Raw genomic sequence first — 17661 nt, 5'->3', positions numbered from 1 at the left:
ACTTATTTCTGCTCCTCTCTGACCAACCACCTTCTTCCCTCCAACAGAAACACACACACACACACACACACACACACACACACACACACACTCATGATTTACCACCACCTGAAAGAGAGCCTTCAAACAAAAAGTGGGCTGGCCTGCAGACACAAACTTCCGTGGTGCACTTAATTTCTGGTGTCATGTCAGCTAATGCTTAACAGCCTACAAGAAGTGATACTGAGCTAAGAAGGTGGAAAATCTATTTTTATGATACTTAATAGCTTACAATCAACTTGCTTACTTTGAAGTCCTTGAGGATGAATAACAACTCTGTGAGCTTACTTAAAAATCATGATAGTTTTGCATGAGTGGCATCAATAATGATGAATTTCATGGTCTGAAGGCTAAGGTGTTGGGGGACAGGACTAAGGGAAGAGGGAGGAAAAGTTGGAGAGGTACTGAATCTGTTTGGGGGAAAGTATGACTGGAAGTAGAGTTGAGAGAGTAAGAGAGAACACTCAGAGTAAGGCATCCATAAGAGAAAATCCAGGAAGACCTGGAAAAAAGTGGTATGCTGAGACAGACTTAAAGACCAGCACTGTTCTATGCTAGGACAGGACATATATTTTGAACTCAAAGTCTAATGGGGACAAACCCCCACCCCTAACGTGGTAGTAGAAGAAGCCACGTTTGAGGGTGATGAGATCAGTTTTCTCTCTTTGGAAACAACTTTTCAAAGGCAAGACATTTGTTTCTCTTTTCTCTTCTTGTTTTTCAGGGAATGAAAAATCCAGGAGTCAGTGGTTTATATTGGGAAAATCACTTTAGAGGCTCCCCGCATTCAGACTGAGCTCTCCAAAGAAAGTGCAAAATAGTTTCTATTAATGCCATCTTCTAAGGGGACACCAACAAGAGGAATGTAATAAAACTTGTGAATGGTCTTTGTGTCACCATTCATACAAGAAAAATAACAATTTGATAATTTTTCTATGGCTTAGTATTATCATTAAAAATGGGAGACTGGTCTTAGCAAATGCCTCTGGGTTCAGAGATACATGACAAAACATCAATGGCCTCAGTATCTAATGATGCAAAACCAAGACTACATTATTAATGCTGCTTTAGTTTGACTGTGCTCTGGTTTTTGGAATAGAGCTGTTCGACAAACTGGAGAGAACAGCAGCTATGTTTCAGGTAATGGATACCCAGACATAGACACCCAGGAAGTACTTTGTTTATATGTGATATTTTCCATTATAAACTTTTTATAAATCGCATTTGAAGTAGAGCAGGATGGTATGATTTCAACCACTGTTAAACATCTCTAAATGTTACTTTGGTTTACAGTGGGAAGAATAGAAGCAAAACAAAACAAAACACTTTGATACAAACCAACAAAATATTCTGACCTTGGATAATTGGCCTAGTAATATCGTAATAACAATCCTTAAAAAGCAAGAAGACCAATTATTGGATGTACTTAGTTTTGTTTATTCTAAGCTCTGTTTACAGGCTACAAAATGCAGGATTGGACAATTATCCCCCTGATTTGATCAGTGTAGGCAGCCAAACCAGCTAATTCAGCAGGGAGATACAGCCATGACTAGATACTCTGATAAAATCAAGAGAAGAACTGCCAGATCTCCCCTTTGTTTGATGCCATGTAGATGCTGCCTTGGGGAATGGCTTCAATTCAAAGGCTCTCAGTATTTGAAGTTCCCCAAAAGTCTGTTAATTGGAGCTCTTTGGATGCTTTGGACAAATTGCATAGCTTGGGTTGGTTCACTAACAAATTGTCAGATACCATAAATACAGCCAAGTTAAAATGCTGAGGAAAATAAAGAACTGCATAATAAAAATAATAATTATAACAGCCTGGTTTTACTGCTACAAAGGAAATAAAACAAACTTATATTTGAGATAGATATTCTCCCATTTGGCAAAACATTCAGGAAATGTAGAGATGAATTTTTCAGTTCAGAAGAGTGTTTCAGGTCTGAGTACAAAACACACAGGGTCACATGATAATTCCTTTGAGTAAAGTGCCAAGGTTTTTTCACATCAATAGTTAACAGAACATTAAACAACAATTGTGGTGTTACATTTTAACTTTATCCCTCCAAAATTAATCTGGTAAAAATTTTAGAGACATATTTTTCCTCATCTCTAAGGAATTATCTTGTTTATAAAATAAGTAGCTAGAGTGAGAAGACAGTACTGGATAGATCTCAATAAAGTGTGAAGGTGTTAAGGGTTAATAAAACTAACAGACTCTTCTCTTGCAAATATGTGGGTGATTATCCCAAATATCAATTTCTCTCTCTCTCTCCCCTCTCTCTCTCTCACTAAATTTTATGTCTTCACTGCCCTCACCCTGATTTATAATTACCACCACAAAAATAAACAAATATGACAGCTCTTTGAGTAAACCCTAGAAACTTCATGTCCACAAGGTTTTTAGGGCAAAAGAATGAATAGCTTTGACAAAATCTTTCCTGGATTGCCAATGTAGATAGTACCTCTGAAGAAACTACCAAACTGTTTCATATTTGTTTTGTGAAGGCTATGTCAGAACTAAATCATCTTTCATAAAACAGTGAAGTCAAACAACTATGAGTGTTTATTCATTTGCAGCCCAGTTTATCATTTTCTAAGGGAGATGAGACCAAATAAACTTCACCCAGAATCTGGAAATATTTAAAGAAAGAAAAGAAAAAACTTTAGAGAAAATTCACTTACTAGAAGTGAATAAATTAACCAAATGTGTATTGAGCACCTATTAAAACCTAGTATAATTTTTAAGAATATGAAGCATATGGAGGCTGCAAACAAAAGTATAATTTATTATAGCTACATAATAGTACTTAATAGTTAGGCATTTTCCATTATTTAACATAAGAACCCAGTGAAATGACTATTACTATTATTGTTTCATAAATGAGAAGTTTGCAGCTCAGGAAAATTAAGTGACTTGAACAAAGTTGTTTAACTAGTTGTTAAGAAATGCAGCCTGTCTTCAAGAAACCTCACAACAAATTAAGTGATGATGTAACTAGTAAAAATGTGCCACCAGGAAATGTGCCACTATAAATGATTCACATAAAATTAATAGCATAAGATTTCACAGGCAGAAAAGATCAAGAAATAGTTTGCTGAAAAGGTGGGACTTAGGACAATTGGCAGAAATAATTGAGAACTGGATAAGCAGATAAGTAGTAGAAAACTTTTCACTTAAGGGAAATACTGTGAGCATTCTGAGAAGTTCAAAATTTATACTGTTAAAGGAAGGTTTGCAAAACTAATTTGGAAACAGATTATAAAAGGAATAATGGGTTAAAGAGTTGGTGTTTCAATATCTAGGTCATGGGTAGGTAAGGTATTAAAAGTTTTGAGAAGGGAGTGAACATGAAAATAGAGTTTGGAAGAAGATTAATTTGGCAATAGTCTACAATAGTATTAAGGAAGAAAGAGATTAGAGGCAAAGGCATCTATTAGGAATCGACTGGGTTATTATCTTAGTCTATTTAAACTACCGTAACACAATAGTATAGGCTGAGTTGCATGGTGGTATTTATTTCTCACAGGTGTGAAGATTGGGAAGCCCAAGATCAAGCATTGGAAGATTCAGTGTCTGGTGAGAGCTCGCCTCCTGGTTTACAGAAGAAAATCTTTTCAATATAACCTCATAAGGTGGAAGGGACAAGGAATTTTCTGGGGTCTCTTGTTAATGCACTAATCCCTTTCATAAGAGCTCCCCCTGCCTGACCACCTCCCAAAAGACCCACTTCCAAACACCATCACATTTGGTGTTAGATTTCAACATATAAATTTTGAGGGCACACAGACTTTCAGTATAGTATTTTACTCCTGGCCTCCAAAATGTATGTCCATCTTTCTTGTCATCAGTTCAAAAGTCCAAGTGCAAAGACCTCTCTAAAGGTCATTTAAATTAGATATGAGTGAACTCAATTCCTCTCTACTTGTGAATCTGTGAAGTAAAACATATATGCTTCCAAAACACAATGGTGGGGCAGGCATAGAATAGAAACTCCTACCCCCAAACAGGAGAAACAGAGAAGAAGGGAATGACAGTTCCTACCGAAGCAAGTCCCAAACCCAATGGGGCATTTCCATTAGTCTCCAAGGCTCCTTGGTTCCATGTTGTGCCTTCCTGGCCCACTGTAGTGAGGGCCCAACAGAGGGCCCAAATGCACTGAGGTGGGGCCCAACAGAGTTACTTCAGGACCCAACAGAGTAACAGTCCTTCCATTGCAGGTTTTCTGTGAAGTCCTGCCCCATGATTTTGGGTGGCCTGTAGAAGTTCTTTGCCTGGGTCCACAGCTCTCCGGTGTTGGATTCCTGAACCACGCCACTATACCTCTACTGAGCATGGCCTGTGTTGCATTTGGACCACCAAGCCACAAGTGAATTGGCCAAGGAAGGTGGCAAAGAAGTGTAAGGAACAGGAGTTCCTTGGCACCAAGGAAGATGGCACCAAGTAAGATTCATTTAGGTGCCACAGGTCCCAGGGGCCCCAGGCACTCTAGACAGGTGATGGGAGGGCAGCTCTGATGACCTCTGAATTGCCCTCTGGATTATTCTTCCATTGTCTTAGACAATAGCTCATGGCTTCTGTCCAGAGGCTGATTAATCTCCTTATCATATGGTCGTATGGCTATGCCCTTAAGTGTTCTCTCTCAAATAGTCTTTCTTATTCCCTTTTAAATGGGTAGCCTGAGAATTTTTGAAATCTTGAAGTTGGGCCTCTCTTTTGATTAATGATTCTGCCTTTAAATCATTTCTATCTTCTTGCACTTTACTATAATACAAGCATCCAGGAAAAACCAGTTTGCTTTTTCAACATTTCACTTAGAAATTTCTTCAGCCAAATATCCAATTTCATCACCCACAAGTTCCACCTTCCACAGAACTCTAGGACATGAACAAAGTTCAGCCAAGTCCTTTGTCACTTTATAATAAAATTGCCTTTCCTCCAGTTTTCAATAATGTGTTTCTTATTTCCATCTGAGACTTCATTAGAATGTCCTTTACCATCCATATTTCTACCAATGTTCTGTTCAGGATTACTTAGGTAATCTAAAAAGACTGAGGCTTTCTCTACAGTACCCCTCTTTTCTTTCTGAGCTCTCACCAGAGTCACCTTTAATGGTCCATTCTCAATAATGTAGGCTTTGACTAGCATGCATCTCAAAACTATTCCAGCCTCTACCAATTATTCAGCTTCAAAGATGCTTCCACATTTTTAGGTGTTAGTCATAGAAGCAACCCACTCTCTTTTTTTAAATCTCACCCAAGGATATGTTTCTTGATTTTAGAGTGAGAGCACAGGGGGTGGGGTGGAGAAACATGAATCGGTTGCCTCTCACATGTGCACCAACTGGGGATTGAAAACACAACATAGGTTGTGTCCTGGTTGGGAATCAAACCCATAGCATTTTTGTGTATGGGATGACATTCCAACCAACTGAGCCACCCAGCCAGGGCTGTACCTCACTATCAATGTAATTTTCCATCTCAGGACATTTGGGCTACTGTAACCAACTAACATAGACTTGGTGGCTTATAAACAACAAAAATTTATTTCTCACAGTTCAGAAATCTGGGAAGTCCAGGATCAAGGTGCAAGCAGATTTAGTGTGTAGTGAAAACCTGCTTCCAGGTTCATAGACACTGGTCTTTTTTCTGTAATATAGCCTCAGATGGTGTAAAGTGGCAAGAGAGTTTTCTGGGGTCTCTTTTATAAAGCAGAGTCCTCATGACCTAATCACTTCCCAAAGGTTGGCCCTACTTCCAAATGCCACCATACTGAAGATTAGATTTCAGCATAAAAAATGTTTGGATGGGATACAAACATTCAATCTATAGCATATGATCCCCTAAAATTTTGGATATCATCTTATAGGCTGAGAAGGGTCCCCTCAAAAATGGGTGGTCAGGGGAAAATAATCCAAGCTCAGTAATAGCAGACAATTACATGACTAGGAGTCTATTGCATGAGACTATCCCATCTATTATATAATAGTCCATATAAGAAACATCATATTTTAGGCCCTGGCTGGGTAGCTCAGTTGGTTAGAACATTGTCCCAACACACCAAGTTTGCAGGGTTGATCTCCAGTCAGGGCACATACAAGAATCAACTGATGAATGCATAAATAAGTGGAACAACAAACCAATGTTTCTCTCTCTCTCTTCTCTCTCTCTCTCCCCCCCCAAAAAAAATCAATAAATAAAACTTTTTAAACAAGGAAAATCAATAAATAAAACTTTTTAAACAAGGAACAATCTTTAAACAAAGATTTTAAAGACTCTAAGAATTCATAGGCATTCTGAGGAAAGAAGCACTCATTATTAAAGGGTGTAGAAGAACTGATGGATGAGGAAAGAACTAAAACAAATATAACAACAAAGAGAGGTGTGACAAAAGCTTGAATGCAAAAGTTCCACAGAAGAAGGGGAATCATTTTGCCAGAAGACTAATAGAAGGAGATAAAGAATGAAGACAGGACCACAGGGAATGTTGCCTGACACACAGAGCTATTGGATGATGGAGTAGATTCCCAAGGGAGGTTGTGGAAATTTCATCAGTCAGGACATTTAAGGTGAGCTTGAACAAAGCAATAAAACATCTGCTGTGAGAGCAGTTCTGCATCTGCATGAAAAGGACAGGATGGTCAAGTGGATCATTTCCACCTCTAATGTATTTGACTCCACATTAAGTTAAATTAAAAAAACTCAGAGTGATGCTTGCCTTGATGACAGTGTTTTCACATCCTCCAGCAGGTAGAGTGCCCTTGGACATATATACCGCTTCCCTGATTCCCATAAATGCTGTTTCAGTTTTTAATTGCCCTCTTAAGCCTTAGGCACCCCCTCCCTTGTCCTTCTCCTCTCAAGAGCTGACCTTGTGTTTTGTTCATGGCAAAATTATGCCAAGAAACTGAGATTATATTTGCCAATAATTTATTTAGTACAGGCTTACTGCAGGAATTATAGTTTATAATAATAATAATATTTCACAAGCCAATAGCATCCAGGGTAATGTCTCTTAATAAGCCAATAAAAAATAACATATCCTAATCAATGATAGATTAATTACACTATTGTTCAAGGCAAAGGTATATAAAAAGAAAATAAAATCTAAATTTAGTTGACCTGGCTGGTGTAGCTCAGTGGATTGAGCACAGCCTATAAACCAAAAGGTTGCCAGTTCGATTCCCAGTCAGGGCACATGCCTGAGTTGTAGGCCAGGTCCCCAGAGGGAGACACCTGATAGGCAACCACACATTGATGTTTCTCTTCCTCTCTTTCTCCCTCCCTTCCTCTCTCTCTCTAAAATAAATAAATAAACAAACAAACAAATAAATTTAGTTGAGGTGTATCTTTTTATGCATTGGTTCTCAGAAACCAGCTTAGCCAAACAAGAGCTGAGATTCGATAACAAGCCCTAATTTAAAGTCCCTCGTGGCTAGAGTGTGATGTTAGCAGAATGAGAGCACTGATGTTCGCAGGCAAGATGATCTCCTTCAGGGATGGCTGCATGATTCTTACTACTTCTGGCAAAAACCAACCTCACCAAAGAAGAGCTAATGTCCCAAGGTCTTCAGAGAGCAATTTAGATCAGCAAAGAGTAGCCTTGCTCAGACTGAACACTTTCACTAAGTCCTCACAAACTCTTGGCATTTAAAGTTTCAATGTTGATTACACCACAGTTGCTCTTCCTTATGTTCACATTGATAAGTGCCCAGCAGCACAACAACTTTGATGGCATTTTTCTGACACAGTCTCCCCAATGTAAATAACTTCACCCTGTACCAAACAACATCACTTAAGTCATGAACAAGTGGATTTAAAATTATAACACACCAATGCAGAACAGCTCACCATTGGTTTCTAAGGAAATAAAAGTCATCTCTCTCTGTCTGCCTCTGTCTCCCTCTCTCTCTCTCTCTGACTCTCTCTCATACACACACTGCTTCTTCTCATGCTACATTTTATTAGTTATTTAATCACCAGCCTCCACCTTTTCCATGCTTAGAGGATCCACATGTTTTCAGGTGTCACACAGTCTTGGGCTTGGAGAGAGATGCACAGTCTGCAACCTCACTAAGTATAATTAGCATACACCATGGTCATTCAAATTCTTCTTGCCAAGAATAGGTTTAGTCACGGGCATGTGGTAGAATTCTGGCCAAGGAAATATGAACAGAAGTGTGCTAGGAAGCTTCCAGGAAAGTTTTCCCCACTCTTCAAAGAAATGCAGTTCTTGTTTGCATTAAGCTATTTGTATTGTGGTTACCAAAATCCAACGGACAAAACCATTGGCCTCTTTTCATTCCTTATCCAAATTGACATCTTTGGGGGCTAGACTGTTGTTCATTCCCTTTTTGAGTGTTGTTTGTTCTTCATTATCTTATTTGTCCTGATCTGTATCTCAAAATCCTTCTTGCTGTCTTCCTCCATTAACTCTGTATTTGGTTTACCAAATCCTGTTCTTTCTCATCATTCCCTTCTTTTTCTGTTCACATATTCCTCTACACGGATCATCTATGTTTTTCTGGCTTCAAAAGTGATTATATTATCATTTATTCTTTCTTAAGTCCTGAATCCATATTTCTTGCTATTTGCCAGATATTTCCATACAAACTTCATGAATGTAACTCATTCTATATGTCTAAAATAATTATAATATTTCTATCCAAATTGGATCTTTTTATTGATATCTCTAGGATAATTTCCCAACATCCATAAGCTGAAAACTCTGGATTTATTTTCAATTTATACCTGCCTCTCAAACCCTGACTTCTAATCAGTCAAAATATTTATGAATTTTATCCCCAAATATTTATTGTATCTCTATTTTTTATTCATGCTATCCTACTTTAGTTGGGACCTTTATTTCTAGCATTTAAAGAAGTGCCCTAAAATAATAGATTCAACCTACACAAGGTCCTGATGGTGTTGCTGAGGCACCATCCCATGAGAAGTCTACAGTTATGTACCACTGCTATTACTAGGGTTGTGTTAATCTCAGTCACGGTGAAATCTCGAATGGCTGCCTTCTACCCTACGAGCCAGAAATCTTCATTGTGGTAAAGCAGGACCTTTTGTTTGAAAGCCATTTTGCCACGCAGCATTCTGAAATAATCATAGCCACAAATTCCAGTCTTTTATTCCACAATTAATCAAGATCAGGAGGCATATGCTAACCAGCAGCTGTTTTCTGTGACTAAAGCAATAAAGCACTTTTATTCACACAACAGCCTCCTCCCTTCCTGCTGGTGTACCCTTTGTGCATCATAGTCTGTAAAATAATCTTTTATGAAATAAAAATACATTCTCTTGTGTAAACAGAAAAAGTCATTGAGCACATCTTCCTCTTATATGTCATACACATATGCCAAGAAAGAATTCCTACTCTGAATCTCCATGGCATCATTCAATATTAAATTTGTAGGCCTATAAGAACAGGCTGTTTTATGTAGAATGTTCAGGTGACATTTCAATCCAAACTCACAAAATAATAAGAAAAGAATTATAAGTAAAATAAATATAAAGTGTAATGGCCCTGGAGTAGGGGTAATCTTGTTCAAGATGGTCTGTGTGGCTATATGGTTTATTTTGAAGAGAAGGGCAGAATAAAAAGTTTGGGGTAGAAGACAGGGACTGGCTCCTTATAGGGTCTTTGGGCTAATGTAAGTACATGGTATTTCAGTGAAAAGGTATAGCAAAGGTGGGGAATGACGAAATTTGCATTTTAAAGGATCATTCTAGCTGCTTTATAGAGAATAGGCTACAAGAGAGCAGCAGAGGGGCAAGTAGAAAATAATAACCTATAAGACAAATGGTGATAGCTCAGATCAATGTCAAAAGTCTAGAGATGTTGCAAAGTGATTGGATTTACAATAACTTTTAAAAATTAGAGATACAGTTGATAGTTGTGTGGAGTTTAGGGAAGAAAGTAAATAAATGATATTTCTAGTTTTTAATCTCATGTCTCTTTTTAAATTTAATTTTGTTATATTTTTTCCATTACCATTTATTCCTCTTATGCCCCCTCCCACAGCAATCACCACTCTGTTGTCCATGTTCATGAGTCCTTTTTCCTTTGTGCTCAATCTCTCCACCCCCTTTCTTCCCCCACCATAGCCGTCAGCCTACTCTCTGTCTAGAAGTGTATCCCCATTCTCCTGTTAGTTCAGTTTGTTCATTAGCTTCCACATATGAGTGAAATCATATGGTATTTTCTTTCCTCCGAATGGCTTATTTCACGTGGTGTAATGCTCTGCAGGTCCATCCATGCTGTTGCAAAGGTAAATTTTCCTCTTTTCTGTGGCCAAGTGGGATTCCATTGTGTAGTTGTCCCATAGTGGCTTTATCCACTCATCAAAGTTTACTTGAACTTCTTACAAAAATCCCAAATTTTAAGGCTTGAATTCTAATGTATTATCTTCTTTCCCAAACCAGCTCCTTTTTCTGCATGCCCATTATCAGTAATAGGCTTCTCTATGGATCGAGTTACTCATGCAGAAAACTTGAGATCTATCCTTGATACATCTATTATCCCTGCCATGTCTGTTGCCATTAACCGCCCCCAATCTCACCAATTACTAAACCCTGTCAACCCAACTTCCAAATTATCTCAAGCCTTATTATTTCTACTAAAAGCACCAGTTGAAACCATAACTATCTCTCTCTTGGAAATTTATAATAATTATCTAAGTTACCTGCATCTGTTTTTCATCTGCATATATTCATTATGTAGTAACCAGAATGACCTTGTTAAAAAACAAATTAATGTCAAACATCTTTTAAAACACTTCAAAGACATTCATTTGTTCTCGGGATGAAGTCCAAAGTATTTGAAGTAATGTACAATGTTCTGCAGGACCTAGCTCATCAGCCCTATCTCACACAACTCTCCTTCCCAGTGTTCCAGTCACACAGGCCACACTTCAGTGACTCAAAAGCTCCCTACTCCTCCCCATCTCAGGACATTCCTACATATTATTCCTTCTACCTTTAGTACTCACTTTCTTCCTTAAGATCCCAGAACACTTTAGTACTCACATTCTTCCTTAAGATCCCAAAACAAATGTTATTTTTACAGGAGAGAGACTACTGCTACCATGAGTTCTCATAGCATTCTGTACTTTTCCTTTATCACACTATTAACAATGGCAATTATCTTTGCAAATATCTGTTGGAGATCATGGTGTTTCCCGATACACTGTGAGTCCTACAAGTAATGAAAATGTGTCTGGTTTCCTTCTCTGTTTAAGTATTTCCTTCTCTCCTAGTCCAATAACTGTTTCTATTAGAAATATAACAATCTGTCTTTTAAGTAAAATGAAAGTCACGGCATGTTTTTAACAAGGGAATATGAGCCAATGTGTATAATGAAAATGCAGTTCTCCGGCTGCTCTGTGGAGAATGATCAGGTAAACTAGAGCAAGTGTGGTGATGAGGAAATTAGAGAGAGGTGAGGATGCAGGGAGGAAGGAGTCTAGGATGGGTACAGGTGGAGATAATTATTGAAGGGGCTCAGAATGAGCCTCCTGAAAACATACCATTTTGGCATATGGATTATTTTAAGCTGAAGGCAATCAAGACCCAGCAGATTCAAGAAAAACTTTCTCCTGTCCCTTAACTGCCTAAAAGAATTTATATAGAGGGCCTGGTTCAGAAAGAGAACTATCATCAGAGATAAGTATAAAGAATATAAAGTAGCAGTTGTAAGGTTAGGAGGAGCTTAGCAGAGCCTGGAGATCAAATCCCCCTTGTGTCCCATCATCTCTGCATGGCATGGCAAACATTCATTCACAAGACATTTGCTCTTCCCATCTTCTTGTCAATTTTCTTCCTCATTTTTGAAGCCCTCAAATCTTTCCCTTTTTTCCTTAGTTCAGGATGACATGTAAAGTTCGATTTTCTGACTGTCTATGGGTTTCATATTTTCATGGGGCCCAATATGTGTGTTATTAATTTATTTTTCTCCTGCCAATCTCTCATATTAGTTTGATTATTAGATGGACCAGAGTACCTAGAAATGAAAAAGGAAAATTTTACTTCCCCAACAGTAAGTACAGAAGTTTCAAAAAGGTACAGGTAGCAGTAAAGAGAGATGGTTATGTAAGAATTTTTTTCATGATGACCTCTTTTTCCCACTGAAAGCTGTCCATGGAGGGAAGTAGAGAAATGAGGAAGTAGTTCAAGGGGGATGGGATACCAAGGGTGGTCATGAAGATGAAAGATGCTAGATCATGTTTTTATGCTTTTTAGGGATAACCTATAGGAAATATTTTGATGCGTTAGAAGTCAAAAGGGATAACTTACAAAGCAAGTTCCTTAAGCAGGTGGGACAGAATGGCATGCAAAGCACAGGTGGAGGATTGTTATTCAACAAAGTTTTGGGCAAGACACCTGCCTGTAACTGGAGGGAAGAAGAAGGTGGGTGGCATGCAAAAGTTAAGTGTGGGGATAGAGAAATGGAGGCCTTTACATCTGATGACTTCTAATTTCTTACTTGAATATAATACGATGTCACTCAGTGAGAATGAAAAGGTATAGGGTGCAGGAGCTTTGAGGAGAAAGGATATAAAACAGTTATTTCTGACAGTAGGACAGTAAACCTACCAGAGAAACATAACTGGGATTCCAGGCAGGCTAGATGATGAGTACGGGAGAGAGGGAGGCTGACAGGGTTGAGCATGTGCACAAGGAAGTCTATATTATAATGATGGGAGGAGAAAGGAGATGAAAGCAGAAAAACATCAACAGGGTCAATGGATTGGAAGTCTAGATGAGGTGAAGGGAATGTTACGGTGAGAGAATTTGGACAAGGGAGCTGGAATGCCCTGTGGTGGTGTTACCAACTTGGATATCTGATACTCAGTCTCAGAGGTGGTTCAATTGGTCATGATGACAAGATGCAGAATGTGACAAAGGAGTGGGTGGCTGAGATGCAGTGTATTAAAGGTAGATGGAAATATACAGAGGGAAGGGCGTTGGACAGATCCTTCACCGACAACTTGGAATTATGAGGCCAAATGGCAAGAGCTGGAGACATGGGAATGACTGAGTATCAAAAGTTGCAAGTGAATGAAGAAATATCCCAAATCTGACACTGCAAAAGGAGGAGAGGAATGTAAACATAAGGCATGCACATCAATGAGAGAAGCAAATTTGTTTTGTTTTGTTTTATCTTTTTTTTTCCTGAAGAGTAAGAGAGTCTGAAATTAAAGAGTATCAAACACTAAGTAAAACAAACTTGGATTCTGCCATTGTGGAGCTTACAGGCTAGTGAGGGGAAAAGATACAAATCAAATAATTAAATAAAGAACAATATAATTACAAACTCTGAGAAGTGTTAGGAAGCAACAGTACAGACAACTGAGAGCATGAAACACAATGACCGAATAGATCTGCTGGCTGAGATTAAACTCAGAGGATGTTATCTTTGAGCAGAGATCTGAAGGATGAGTGGGCATTTAAAGAGTCAAAGGGCAGTTGAGAGGAAAGATAATAAAAGATTAGAGGTTTGTAAGTTAGATAAGACAGGAAAACAAAAAAATTAGAAGAATAAGGTAATTTTTGAGAGTGTCAAAATGACAAATAAAACAGACCAAGGAGTGAGTTGAACTATCAAGAGAATATTAATTAGTCTGGGGACTAGCGATGATAAGTAAAGGGAGCCTATGAAGAGTAAGATAGAAAAAAGCTACTAGTTATAGTGGGAGCGCATTCTTTAGAAGTATGACAGTGAAAGATCTTCATGAATCAAGGATGGGTCCAGAATAGTGGATTGGGTGAATGAAGTTATCAGATGGGTGAAAAGGTCTACTAAAGGTTTAGCTAAACAGTTAGACTTAGAAATAATAGCATAACCCACATACCAAAGTCCTCAATAAATTTGAGTTAGTATGAAACTACATCAAAAAGAAGGAACAAAAAGGAGTGGTTTTTAATGAGGATGAAAGGATATGTTCTGAACAAATTGTGTAAATTATATACACTCTAACCTCAGTTTCACCACACGTACAGTGGAAATAATAACCCCTTTCCTGAATAGCTATTGTGAGGATAGACATAATGTGAAACACCTAGCAGAGTCCCCAGCATATGTTAGAAAGTAAAAAATAGTTACCTAAATTACCATATTTGTACTCATTACTAGAAAGAGTTGCCAGGTATATTATTGATTGTTTAAAGAAGATCTCTGTGTTATTCAGCAGCCTAAAAATATAGTATTACTTCATTTATATGTCTATGCAGAAAGGTAGCAGCATTAGGAGACTCTTGGTTCCTTCTTTGACAGTGCCTCTCTGAAAAGGACAGTCCTAAGAGGCTCATCAGCTAGCAAGTATTATAATTCTCCAGTCAAGGACATGAAAAGCACAAAGAGACTTTGCACAAAATCACAGAACAGCTCAACAGCAAAGACAATACCAGAGACCTATGATCATCGACTCCTACATTACTGCTATATCCACTTCCTTAATCCTTGAATATAGTGTCTGCATTCTTCCTCATCTGAGTGATTCAAGTGGACATTCCTGGGTCTGGGAGCCAAGTAAACACCGCTTATCATGATGTTCTTTCTTATAGAACCCACCGTATTGTGAGTTGAGCAAAGGAGTAGCTGGACCATGACTGGGGAGACAAAGAGACCTCCAGAGAGATTACTGATGTGCTGAATCCCTTCGTACTCCTCAGCCCTGGTTCCCCCTACTACAGCTCTTAGAACCCCATAGTCACTTCTGGATGAAGTGACCATGGTTATAAGTCCTTGCCCTACCTAGATTCCTAGAAACCTAAATGCGGTGGGGTGGCCACCCCATAGGATCATTTAGGTGATCCACAGGATCACTATGAGAAGGGACAGCTAGCTTGTAAGGTAGCACTCTGCCTCTTATTTGGAAGCTTGCTCAAGGCTGAGAGTAGTGGTACTCCAAAGTCAGTATGCACTTTTCCTGTCTATAATATCCTTAGCTATTATCACAATGAGTACAGCACATTAGGGGGTAACCCACAGATATAGCCGAACTTGACTCTAAAATGTACAGTAATGAACTGCAGCAGCTGTAGTGCTCTAAATCAAAGACTCCTAGCACTAGCGCAGGAATGGGAAGAGTAGTACATCCTCTCTATGTAAGAAGAGTCTTTGCCAGACAGCCTGTCTGCTACCTTAAAAGCAAATCCCATTATACCTGTGAAACTCCCACAGCAAGGGACAGAGTCAGACAACCCTCACAAAGCAACTTGGGCAAATTCCTGGGATGCCAGGCCACTAGGCAGAGCTTTCAGGGACAATAATTATCCCATCTGCAGACTCTCTTGAAAAGCACTAAAAAAGTGCAGGCCATGACATAAGACCTCTGCGGGCACTGTAGCTCTCTTGGGCCATCTCTGAGGGCCAATCAGAGCAACAAAGCCATGAACCCTGCAGAAATTTCCAGCTAAAGAAATATATAGATTGGATAACAAAAACAGTCTTGCCGAGATCCAAGCAAAGGATTTTAGAAAATTGTTGTGGTTTTTACTAAGTTTATAAGACAATCCCTATGCAGTAATGAATGGGGAGATTTGGAGCCAGTAGAAACCAGAGAGAGTAAAATCTATTATGGACACTCTGGGAGCCCTGACTATATTAATGCAAATTCATTTTAGAGGTTGCTAAATTATTTACATAGTTGTGGAACTTGCAAACTTCCATATACTCCCCAAAGCATTTCTTCATTAGAATTCCCTGAAAATCAGAGGTTGTTGCAAGCACAGAATTAGATCAGAGCTCTGTCCATTAATTGGCTACCAATGTTCATCTATAAATTGATAAGGTAGAATGAGGACATATCCTGATGAGGTAACACAAGAAACCAGAAGAATTATGATCCTCCTCCCGCCTCTTCTCTGCCTTCCCTTCTGAATGTTCAGTCCACAGTGAGGGGCCAGGCATCCCAGGACTGAGCTGAGCCGAGCTCTGCTTTCAGAAAAAGGAGAACAGAAAACTCCAGGCAGTATTCTTCCCTGCAGAAAACAAGCTAACTGTTATTCCACAGAAACATATTCTTTTAGAACTAAAATCAGCTAACCTCAAGGTTAGGGATGAGAGCAAGAAGGAACTCTTTGTTCCTCTCTTCCCCCACTGCATTCCCATTTCAACACCATTATTCTCTCCTTCTTTTCCTCTCCCTCCTTATTAAAACTGACATGTCACCACTAAAAGTCAGAATAAAAAGCAAATTATTACTAAGCCTTAACCTTTTTCTAAAATTTCCAAAAATTCACACAAGAAAATCATGTATGATTTTGGATTATAAATCAAATGTTCGCATCACAGCGAACTTCTAATCTGTAAATATTCTTTTCATCTTTTTCCCCAAAGCCCTCATTCATCCAGATGGGTTTTTTTAATTCTAGTGATTAAAACTCTTAGGTTATGTAGTCCAGCCATGACACAGTTTACCTCAATTTCCTGAGACAGCATCTGAATTTTTTCTCCTGAAAGTCAGTCATCTTTCTGGACTCATTTTTCACCTCATCGCCTCTTTAATATTCACAGTACCTTTCGTACCATGTTCTCTCTGTTATTCCTGGGTAACAGCTGAGACCTTATTAATTCTGAGCCATATTCCAGGGTATTTTGCTATGTAAATTACATCACAGTATATAGTTTTGCTTAGGTACCTTAGTTTACTGGGAGAGCTATCAAAGAGTTAACTTCACTTTCCACTCCCAGTTTAACAAAGCTATCATGATATACTAAGTTTTTAAAGTTTCCCATATTTTGCATTCATTGCATGTTGCCTGCAGTATAACAAGGCTTTCTTTTTGTGGGGAGGATTACACTAAGAAGATAACTTCAGAAAGTTCATATTCTTTTCCTTCATTGGTATTGCAATCCAGTAATTCTTGGGATGACTAAAATGAGAAAGGTTAATTTTCTTCATGAGCAATGGACTGAAAAACAGTGTTCATATAAAATTTATCTTGGATATAGAATACCACGAGTGTAAAAACTAATCAGTCTTTACTGCTGAGAAAGTGGGTCATCATTCTTCCTCTCATTTCAAACATACACTACATACCCCCCGAAGTGTTCCTTAGCACTATATGTGTGTCCTTAGCACGGTCACCAGAGACACGGAGTCTGCCCTCTATGAATTTATGATGGACCAAAGAAAAGGGGCCTGTGAATGAGGAAGGACAAACTCCAACAGTTAATTACCATCATTCTGTGAACTCAGTGGTACAACTGAGAGATCAGTGTAACCAGCTGCAAACACCTGGTCTCCTAGAGTCTGGTTATTACTGTGAAATAGTAAATTAAACTCAAATGAAGACAAAGGCCCTAATATTTTTTTAATTAAATTAAAAATTGTTTGAGTAGGCAATACATTTCACATGGGTAAAAATAAAATAATATAATGAGATATAAGTCAGGAGTTCTATTCCTACTTCGGCCCCCATCCACTTCTTTCCCACTGCCTTAGTCTCTACTGGTTAGTACCTTACATAGTTTCTCGAAATATCTTTCCATGGTTTTCTTGTGTGAAATAAGTAAATACAAGTATTTTACCTTTTTTACACACAAAAAATAGCTTACTATGGACAATTTTTGAGCTTTGATTTTTCTGATTGATAGTAGATCTTGAG

This window comes from Artibeus jamaicensis, unplaced genomic scaffold, assembly GCF_021234435.1.
Source record: "Artibeus jamaicensis isolate MK-2021 breed Jamaican fruit bat unplaced genomic scaffold, CSHL_Jam_final contig_588, whole genome shotgun sequence".
Lineage (NCBI taxonomy): Eukaryota > Metazoa > Chordata > Mammalia > Chiroptera > Phyllostomidae > Artibeus > Artibeus jamaicensis.
The sequence above is the reverse complement of the archived record's forward strand: the minus strand, read 5'-3'. Positions refer to the sequence as shown.